The sequence below is a fragment of the Gallinula chloropus genome, assembly GCF_964237585.1.
Source record: "Gallinula chloropus genome assembly, chromosome: 1".
Classification (NCBI taxonomy): Eukaryota; Metazoa; Chordata; class Aves; order Gruiformes; family Rallidae; genus Gallinula; species Gallinula chloropus.
The window spans coordinates 158646096-158656990 of NC_140085.1; positions in this window are offsets into that span (position 1 = coordinate 158646096).

Below are 10895 nucleotides of genomic sequence, written 5' to 3' on the forward strand. Positions count from 1 at the left end.
AGAGTCATTAGTTCTCTTGTTAATTTTTTTGCAACTGTGCCATATACATTCTTCACTTCAATTTGGAACAGTCCTTGTTGATCTCTAGCTATTCTTTCTGTTAAGCCTTTTCTCTGTTAGATCAAAGATCTTCTCATTACCTGGCATTTGGGCATCACAAAGCAGGCAAGTTCAGCACCCAACTTAGCTTTGATAAACCAAAGAAATCAAACTCTTTGAGTGTCTGATTTTAAGAGACTTTCTTCTGCATTCAGGTAGGGTTTTTTTGAACCTTTTTAACATACCAACACCGGAACAATACACAGAAAAAGATCTTTTGCTGTTGGTGTCATCAGTGCAAAACACAGCAGTAAATCAGCTAAGGAACATCCTTCATCTACACATGAAAAGGTATTGCTGGCCCTTTTTTAATCACAGCATCACGTCCAGCATTGCTGTTGTATTGCTAGTCGGTACAGGGAACTCTCACTGCTGATGAGTATCCTAGTAGTACAAGTAGGAGAAGTGTTACTTAGACCCCTACAACTAAGACACAAAGGGGAAGGAGATAGTATAGCTGCTTATATGACTATTTTTCCTAAAGATTTCTTCAGCTTTCAGAAGAATATTAAGACTGCACACTCGAGTACTCAGACATAGAAGGAAATACTAAAATGAAGATTACTTATGACTTTTCTTCTATACCTTTGTGCACCTGATACTAGAAATAAGTGTGGGGGATTTTTCTTTCCCAAAAACCTGTTAATTATTCATCAGGTTCTTTGGGAATGAATTAGGAAGGTATTAATTTCCTGCATATGTGTAATCAAAGAAGCAAAAGAAAGAAGGACAGACTTTACTTTTTGGCCTTTTCCATACATGGAGCAAGCTTGGGTGTTGAATTTCTCACTCTCTACTCAGCTTGTGTGTTAGTGCCCCAATAGCCAATATCTTTCCAAGATTTGCTAGGGAGAGATCAGCCCCAAGTGGTGCAGACACCATCTAGCCAGGGCCTCCCAGCTGGGGGGACAGGATGTGGCCCCAAGACCGCTTTTGGGCAGTGGTCTGGCAGTACCCTCTCAGTGCAACATTGGAGGAAGGGTTTCCTCTGCCACAAAGTTCCTCGAAGGCCAGGAAATGTGCACTCTCAAGGTGTCTTGATTTTCAGTGGGGTTGATGAATGACAGTCATGTGCTGTGGTGGCATCTGAATTTCCCTTTTTTGAGCTAAGGATAATACTACCTGGAATAGCGATTCCCTTCTCAGGGGTTTTGTGACTTTAAATGGAAATTCTGTGGAGCACTGAAATACTGAGGGTGATAGCCACGGGGACATTGAGAAGAAAATCTCATTTTTGCTCGGTGTGGGATTTGGATAGCACGCACTGAATAAGGCCTCAGGTCTTATGTGGAGGAAGAGGATAAAATGAAGAGATAACCTTAATTCTGGTGAGTTTTTTTAACTTCTGTCTGATTGATTTTTCAGGCTTGATGCAAGTTTCTAATATGATTTGGCAGGTTCTGGGAAAATAACCCCGAGTGTTGTTGCTTTATTGCTTTTATGTCACACAATATTCAGGCGTTTTTCAGTCAGCTTTATCTTCTTTACACCATCTTTTTGTTAGCATTGCTGCTTTCTAGGTTTCTTCTTGCCAGCAAGCATCTCCATTTCCATTTATTTTTCTATTAGCTTGTTCCCTCAAGATGAACCCCCTGCTAGGAAGCAGATCCACGCTACTTTCATGTCTAAGCAAGCCATTATGTTTTAGTCACAAGGCTTCTTCTCTGCAACTGGAAACCTTCTCTACCACTACCAAAGTGGTCACCTATGTTTTTTTAAATGTCTGTCATATATGGAAGTTGAGACCTCAGAGGGACTGAGAGGGAAAAAATAAATTAAAAAAATCACATTTTACAATGTTGTTTCAGCCTTACTCAGATGTTCAAAATCTCATGGATTTTGGTTCATGTGATTTATCTATGAGCATCCTTGAATACTCAGTCACTGCTTCAAGTGAATGAAGGTGGGAGCAGGAGCAGCTCAGCAAGAGGAGTGCATCACAGAATCTCACAGAATCATAGGGGTTGGAAGGGACCTCCAGAGATCATCGGGTCCAACCCCCCTGTCAAAGCAGGTTCCCTAGGACAGGTTGCACAGGTAGGTGTCCAGACAGGTCTTGAATATCTCCAGAGAAAACTCTATGGAAACTCTATGAAAACTCCAGAGAAGGAGTCCACAACCCCCCTGTGCCAGCCTGTGCCAGTGCTCTGTCACCCTCACTGGGAAAAGGTTCTTCCGCATGTTGGTGCGGAACTTCCTGTGCTCCAACTTGAGGCCATTGCCCCTTGTCCTGTCCCCACAGACCACTGAAAAGGGGCTGGCTGATTCCCCCTGTGTCCCACACTTCAGATATTTCTAAACATTGATCAGATCCCCTCTCAGTCTTCTTTTCTCTAGGCTGAACAGCCCCAGTTCACTCAGCCTTTCTTCATAGGGGAGATGCTACAGGCCCTTAATCATCTTCATAGCCCTTCTTTGGACTCTTTCCAGGAGATCCCTGTCTTTTCTATACCAGGGAGCCTAGAACTGGACACCATACTCCAGGTGGGGCCTGACCAGTGCAGAGTAGAGGGGGAAAGATCTGCTGCAAGCTGTGACAGTTTATGATCACTGAACATGACGGTTAATAAAGAAGCTTAAAGTTTGCTTTGAAATACCTCCATTTGGTGTTTCTGACAGCGGTTTTGCCCAACAATGTTCTTGGGATTTAGCTCACATGACATGAGTGAGGAATGAATATCTTTTGTCCCATTTCATATTTTTCATTGGGATAAGTAGTAGCATTAGTATTTTGAATGAAAAATGGTGAGAGAAGAGTATCTTCTGAAACTGACTCTAGAAAGATAAATATAAAGTCAAAGCCTTAGAGATTTCTGATATAATTTCAAATACTGTGTTTGTACTTTTTTCAGATTATTATTATTTGTAATATGGTACAGAGTCAGGTCTGGATTTCCTTCCTTATATTTCTTTCTCTGTGACTGGGACAATTAGTTGTGTTGCTGGATTGTCAAGGCAAGAGCACAAGGGCCTCTGTCCTACCCCTTCCATGCTTTGGCTCACACCTTTCTGACAGGGTGCTGCGTGATGAGCCACAAAAGCAGCTTGCGCACTAACTGGGCTGTGCACAACATCTGTAATGCTCCACATGTACCAAAACTAGGATATTAAAACAGCTTGCATCTCACTTCACTTTTTTGTTACCTGGTATAAATCTACTCTGAATAAATCAGGTCCTCTTCTACCACAGCCATGTGGAGTAGGACTCACCTGACTTCACTTGAGACATTTAAAAGTTCAGTGCCTGTCTTAAGTTTGAACTAGTCAACATTGACTTGACTCCTAGTAAGGTCAAGGCAGAGAAATTAGGACAGAGAGAGGCCACCTGACATTGCCAAGACACCTGTCAGAATGGGATGAGTCATCCCATGGAGATGGTTCTTTTCCTTCATAGAGTTTTGGGGAACCATAGGATAACTGAGATTTAAAAGTCTTACCTTCCAGATGCCTCATTTCCTTAAATTAATGGTACTTTTATGACTGCCTGTGTAGTTAGCTCAGGCTAGAAGCTAGTGAAATAACCCTTGAGGCGAAGTTGTCTTTGGACAGGTGGTCACCACAGCATTGGTGTAGGGGCAGATCCAATGGCATCTTGGCTTGTGTCAAAACCAGTGTGGCCAGTAGGTCTAGGGAAGTAATTGTGTCCCTGTACTCGGCACTGGTGAGGCCACACCTTGAGTGCTGTGTCCAGATCTGGGCTCCTCACCATAAGAAGGACATTGAGGTCTTGGAGCTAGTCCAGAGAAGGGCAACCAGGCTGGTGAAGGGGCTGGAGGGCAAATCCTATGAGGAGCAGCTGAGGGAGCTGGGGATGATTAGCCTGGAGAAGAGGAGGCTGAGGGGAGACCTTATCACCACCTACAACTACCTGTTGTAGAGAGGTGGGCGATGGTCTCTTCAGCCAGGTGACAGGAGATAGGACAAGGGGAAATGGCATGAAGCTGTGCCAGGGCAGGTTTAGATTGGACATTAGAAAAAAAATTGTTACTGAAAGAGTTGTCAGGGCCTGGAACAGGCTCCCCAGGGATGTGGTTGAGTCACCTTCCCTGGATGTGTTTAAAAAAAGGGTAGATGAGGTACTTAGGGATATGGTTTACTTTAGGATGGGGATGGTTGGACTTGATGATCTTCAAAGGTCTTTTCCAACCTTGTGATTCTGTGATAGAGAAGGTCTTGAGTGGTAGATCTCTTTGACATTATTTACACGTCCTTAGCCGTCTGAAGCTGCTGAGGTAAATGGCGTTGCTTACTCAGAATGGTTCATCTGGCAGTCGGCATTGTGTTTATCTCAACTGAAAGTGGCTTAAACTTTCATCCATGTTCCTATATATTACTGATGCTGGAAAAAGCATGCTAGTTTAAGTGGAAAGTGATGTGGTACTGAATATCATTAGCCAGATGATGGCCCTGATTCATGATCTCTGAAGAGATTTCTCAGATTTGTTAAATGAGGGAATAGGATGGAAGAAAAATCTCACAAAGGAAATGGAAATGCTCATTCATTGTCTTTGACAGAAATGAATAAAACTACACTAAGGCAATACCTGACTTAGAAGTGTAAAAATGTGCCAGCAGTTTCTAAATAATGTTTATTTAAGACTGTGGAAAGGCAGCAAAGTTGACATGGGCATCCGCTGTATTAAGTACTATATGACTTCAGGACCTTTCTAAACAATTTGTATGTAGTACATGCTTCAGCTAGCATGTGTCCTTGGAGAGGTGAGAAGCCAAGTCCCGTCAAATTTGGAGCTTTGGAAATGGATGTCTTTAAGTAATGAGGATTTCCAAGTGCAGCCAGCTCCAGACTTGTGGGAAGTAAGTTCAGTCAGCCCACAAGGCCCACTAAGGAATCAGTGAGGAATCTGTCTGGGATTCATCAGCCTAAATGTAGACCTCTCATGTGTTTTGAGTACGTACCTACTGAAACCTAGGCTTCCATTATAATACGTAAGTGGAGAAGGTTAGGCCTTTGTGTGGTGCAGTTCATCCCCTCCTGATGTGGGCACAGAAAACAAGCCAAGTGAATTGCACCCTAAACCCATCTATTTCTCCCCATCAAGAGAAGAGAGAAGACCCTATCAAGGAAACCCTGAGTGACCAGTTAAGTGTAGATGTCCATAATCGATAGATTTCTGACATCGGATGAGATGAATTTCATCGCCTGTCACAAGGAGGCCCACAGGTAAAGCCATGGAAAGATTGATGAGTGGAACTGGCGACACAAGGAAAGCTTGACTAATCCAGTGCCCGGATTGATGAGGTATGACCTCAGCAGCCTTGTGGCTGTTCAGTAAAGGAAACTCATGTAAGGCCATGAAATTGTCTTTTACTTGGGTTGAATTCCTGTCTGTAGTCTTATTGTGTATATTCTGTGAGACCTGACCAGATTTCTCTTCTCTGAGTTGCTCTTCTGTTCTAACAATATGTGAATATCTTGTAGCATGTAAATTGATTGTCAGGTAAAGTAGTCCACAAATTAGAGAGGGGCTGCATAAATAACTTCAATATGAGAAGGCAGGAGCTGATGAGGCTGTTCATAGAAAGGGTGATTTTGCGCGAGAGCAGGATCGTGAGATCTCCAGCGCTGCTCTGCCTGTCCGGATTTCGGCCTTGTTCTCCTGGCTGTAGGAGAGGGAGTCATAAGGTAAGGTCATGACAGGGCAGTGACCTGTGTTGGAGGAAGGGAGAAGACACAAGTGAATAAGAGCCTGTGTGAAAAGGAAAAACAGAATGGGATGGGTGGAGAAAGAAAACTAGAGAGAAAAGATTCAAGGGCATCTACTCTTCAGGAAGGAGGGCGAGAGCAGAGATGAGCAATACATTTCCAGTACAGAGAAAGGAATCAAAAGGCCTAAGTACAAGCGTGTAAAAGATTGAAAAACTGTCATCACACTAGAAAGGAAAGATAATCTTGCAAGCATGAATAGACCTACATGGGTAGTGGTTGAGTATAGGAGGAAGTGGCATTTACTCTTCCTAGGCCATCCCTTACTGCAGTTTGGAATGGTTAAAAAATATTGAAATACCAGAGAAGCTATTTTTCTGTGATGCAATGTGGTGACATGTGAGACTAAGAGAACAAAGGATGTTTCTGCAAGTGTTGCTTTTTCCCAAGTCTAATGGCTTATAAGATTTTGTGTCGATCTGGTTGCTCTTGAGTAACAAAGAGTCAAGTAAAATCCAGATCAGAGATGCATAGAAGCCTTTCTCTCCATGGAAATCTCTTTGGTGACTGCTTTTAGTATTTAGGAGGAGCTTTTCTTTTCAGGTGCAAGCTTTTTCTTTTGTCAGCTCCCTTAAAATGGCTCACTCACTTGTGGAGTCTCTGGTGTCTGCTGAAGCATAATGTCATGCTGAAGTCTACTTCCACTGGGACACTTAACAGCTCTCTCTCTACTCACCATATAGAGTGTTCTAGGTTTCCTGAATCTCCTAGGAAATGTATGTCTTTGAGATCATTCTATTCTGGGCGAATTGCTCTTTAGGCTCCATTGACTGCAATGATTAAGATGTCTGTTGGCTATAATGGGAACTTAAAGACATGTAGCTCCTAGATAAATGCATACATGATAGATGCATTATGAAGGTATTTTAGTCTTGAATTGACTTTCATCTTGTACGATAGCTTTGCTGAACACATTTCCCAGTGAGAAACCTTCATAAGTATTCAAGTGGTACATTCCTGGTGGCACTGCTGGAAAAAAAACATGCCTTAGATCATACTTCTTACTCTGGAAGACATAAATTCAAAGCAATTAAAATGAGCAGCCAAAATATTTCCCTGTCAATTAAAATACAAAGGAAAAGGTAGATTTGATGTAAGCTTTGGGTAAAGATTAACGCGGTTTCATTTCCGATCTAAATGTTCCCATTATGGCTAATTTCATATCATGCATAAGTTATATGTATGTCACATTATTTTTGTAACAATTAAAAATGTACTAAGGTACTATAGTTTGAGTTTCTTGCTAAGTCCTTCTTGTCAAGATTTGAAATTTTGCTCCACATAAGTAGAATCTGTTCTTTCGCAGGTGAGCTTTGTGAAAACACAGATACCCCTGAACTAATGCAAAGGTGGTTTGGCAGAACAAAGAATCAGAGGTGTAATATTTTCTTCAAAGAAAAGAAAAAGAGAAACACTCACAATGGCCAAAATTTCCAGCAGTGCTCATCCCTTTTGGTTGCTCAGCTTGAGATACTATGAATTCACTTGACTCAGTGAGTTTGCTTCTTATCACGTGAAGTCTTTTCTATTTTTTTCCCTGCATGTGAAAATTCTTTTGTCTGTGGAGCACTTACTTGGGTATTGCTTCTCATGGCTCTTTTCTTTACACTTTGACCTTCACCTTTTACTTGTCTGCAATTTTCCTTATAGAATTATGTTTCTTCTCGTTATGTCCAGACTTAGCACCTGTCATTATGAATGATCATGTGATTTATTCTTTCTGTTGATATATTGATTTCCACATAAATGTATATGCAGAATGCTGTCTTTTGGCCAAAATTCTTTCTAAAATTCCAAAGGTTAAGTCCTTTTCTGGCTTGATGCTAATCTGTGCTTGAGTACAGTAGGAGGAGCCTGAGAAACAATACTGTCATTGAGAAAAACGATGTGAACCCACTGCCTGCTTACTGCTCAGGAATTCTGTATTGCTCGGGTGAGCTGTGCTTAGTGATTCCTTTGCCTGTACCTTTGAATGTTCTTTATTCCTTCTCCTGCCAAGAAAATACACAAACTGGGGCTGTTCAGCCTTGAGAAAAGAAGACTAAGAGGGGATCTTATGAATGTTTATAAATATCGGAAATGTGGGACACAGGGGGAAATGGCCAGCCCCTTTTCAGTGGTCTGTGGGGACAGGACAAGGGGCAATGGCCTCACGTTGGAGCACAGGAAGTTCCGCACCAATATGTGGAGGAACTTTTTCCCAGTGAGGGTGACAGAGCCCTGGCACAGGCTGCCCAGGAGGGTTGTGGAGTCTCCTTCTCTGGAGATATTCAAGACCCGTCTGGACACCTCCCTCTGTGACCTGTCCTAGGGAGCTGCTTTGACAGGGTGGTTGGACCTGATGATCTCTGGAGGTCCCTTCCAACCCCTACAATTCTGTGAACCTGTGATATTAATGCCAGAAATGTGGTGGCATCCATATGGATTTATTTGTTTGCCACCCTTTGAGAGCAGACTGAGAGGTTTACTGTTGTGGGTGAACCTGGGCACAAATCCAGACCACAAGGTAGCTTAAACACTGTTTTCCAGTACTTCCAGCATAAACCCTTAACTAACAAATTTAACACAGTCTCAGGTAGCTTGACCTGGTAGCCCGGGAGCGCAGACAAAGCAGCGCGGCTTCGACCACAGCTCATGCACTCAGCTTCGCTGCCTGAAAAGTCCTTTGACAGCCGCCGGCAAGCAGTTCTGGGCAGCAGTGCCAACACACAGCTCCACTCATTTTCCAGGAGATAGTAAAACCCAGTAGTAAATAAGAAGTCATCCAGCGTGCTATTTTGTAAAGCGGCATAGTGCTGGCATTGTGCGGCCCCAACAGCGGCTCCTTTATTTGAGGGCAATAGCTGCGGGGGAGCTACAGGAGCTTCTCCACGGGGAGGTACTAAGAAACGGACAGTGCCTGCTGCTTTCCCAATGACTAATTGAGAGACAACTGTCTTTTTGTAATCTACCTCGGTGTCCTCCGCAGGGCGTGTCATGCATCGGCGTGCGGCTGCCGATGTCAGCAAGCCTGACATGGGCACCCACATGTGATGCCAGGGTGTGGGGTCTGCCCGCCCTTCTTCTCTCCATCCAGGTGCTTCCCCCTGAGACAGGGAGGGCACTCATAAAATGTTACTGAGGACCAGAGTACCCTGTGTCTGTACTGGTACTGTGTTCTGTAGCATGCTCCCAGTTTTGTAAAGCTGTGTAGCTGTCATGCAGGGAAGTAATTAGAAGCTAAGTACGTGCCACTCCTCTACTCACAGTTCTCTTTCCCCCGCTCACCAAGTGACCTCTGTGTTGTCATCTGTCCACTATTCCTTTCCTCTGCACTCTAACTTCTCTGAAAATGACAGGTTTCTCCTTCCTCATCTACTACAATAGTAGCACTTTTCTTTGCCTTGCCTTACCTCACCTTGCCTGGCTCTGCACCTCACCTTTTTCTGTGCTTACTCTTTCCGTCTCTTACAGGATATCGAATGGCAGTAGGTGTCTGAGCTGAGCCACCTTTGGTTATAATGGCAGCTGGGACACGTATTTTACATATAGCCATTTTGGTTTGGTGGTTTAATCAGCTATCTGAATCCTAGATGTAGTTTTTGACTCCTTTGTTTGGCGATGCTGATGAATGTGTGTTCACTTTAATCACTCTCTGATGGTATGTTGGCATCTGTGGTTCAAGACATTGTCTGACCTAGATTCAGACTCATCTTCCCCACACCAGAGAGGTGTGTTCACGTGCTGAGCAGTATAGAGGGGTGTGTTGTTTGGAGTGATTTGGAGTTAGTGCCTCCATTTGTAACTCCTGAGGTTCTTCAATGTATTTTCCCAGCAGTTGGTCCTACTTTCTGTCTTTTCCAAATGCTGTGTCGAGAGCAGCAGGAAAGAGCAGTTCCAGGTAAATTGAATCCTAAGGGAGGTGAGGTGAAACCCATTTCAGACTATGTGGTATTGCTGGTGGGCTTCGTACTTCCAAAAGTTAAGTGTAATCATATTTTAGTTTGCCTGGCAAGTGATATATGTTTTATATATATATAAAAAGATCGGAGAACCCAAAAGTGCTGATGACAGCGTCTGCAGTGTGGATGGACTCCTTAGCTGCATGATGGCAGTAAGTTTGCTGCACAGATAATAGACTCTTTGTGCCAGAATGGTGTGGTTGAACATCCATGGAAATATTTAATAGTACAGACGCAACCACAGCTGTTGTCATTATATGAACTTACAAATACATCTAACAGGGTGTGTGGGGGGAGGTGGAGAACGCTTTCAGTGAAGCAGGAGTTGCCAGGTTTTATTCAGGATGGCGGAGCAGAATCAAGAGCTATTGCTTCAGACTCCTCTCATGACTTATCACTACTTTATTTTGATTTATTCATGTTATTCCTTGAGCACACAGGAGTTGCACTGTGGGCAAGAACTGCTGCATGCTAGCAGCTTTTTAAAGTAATTTTTGCCGCTTGTCTGCATGTCTGGTGTGTGTATTGATATTACAGGCTGTCTGCTGTCAGGTGGGTAATAAATGCTCAGCCGTGATGGTCCTGAATGTCTAGCAGCCAGAGCAGCCCCAAAAACAACCTCTGGTGTCACGATGGGAGAAGGATTAGAGAACGAACAAGGACCACTCATCCTTTAAAACCAATTAAATAATTTATTTTATATGAGAAAAGGCTGTTTAGGAGGGAACCCTTCTCCTCTTGACTCTCAGATGTTTACGTTGCAAGCGCTGGAGCTCTGCAGTCAGCAGGTGGAGTCTCTGTCCCAGAATTACTACCTGGTTTTCCAGTTTTTGTTAATGTTGTACCTATATCCCCTGCACTTCCAACTCATTTTCTACCGCTGCTGCTTTAGTGGAAAGTATCATCTTGCAGTGAACGAACTGAAAAGAGAAGGGGTTTCCTCTTCTATTTATCAACTCTTTGCAGGGTTTTCCTCTTCTATTTATCATTTGTTTGCAGGGTTTTGATTAAAAGAATAAGCCTGTTTCTCTAGACACCTCAGCTAAAACAAGGCCATCAATTTCTCAGAGCTCATAAAAGACTTGGAGAAATAAATCCGAGACGTTCACCCTCCTGACAAGCTGCCAGAC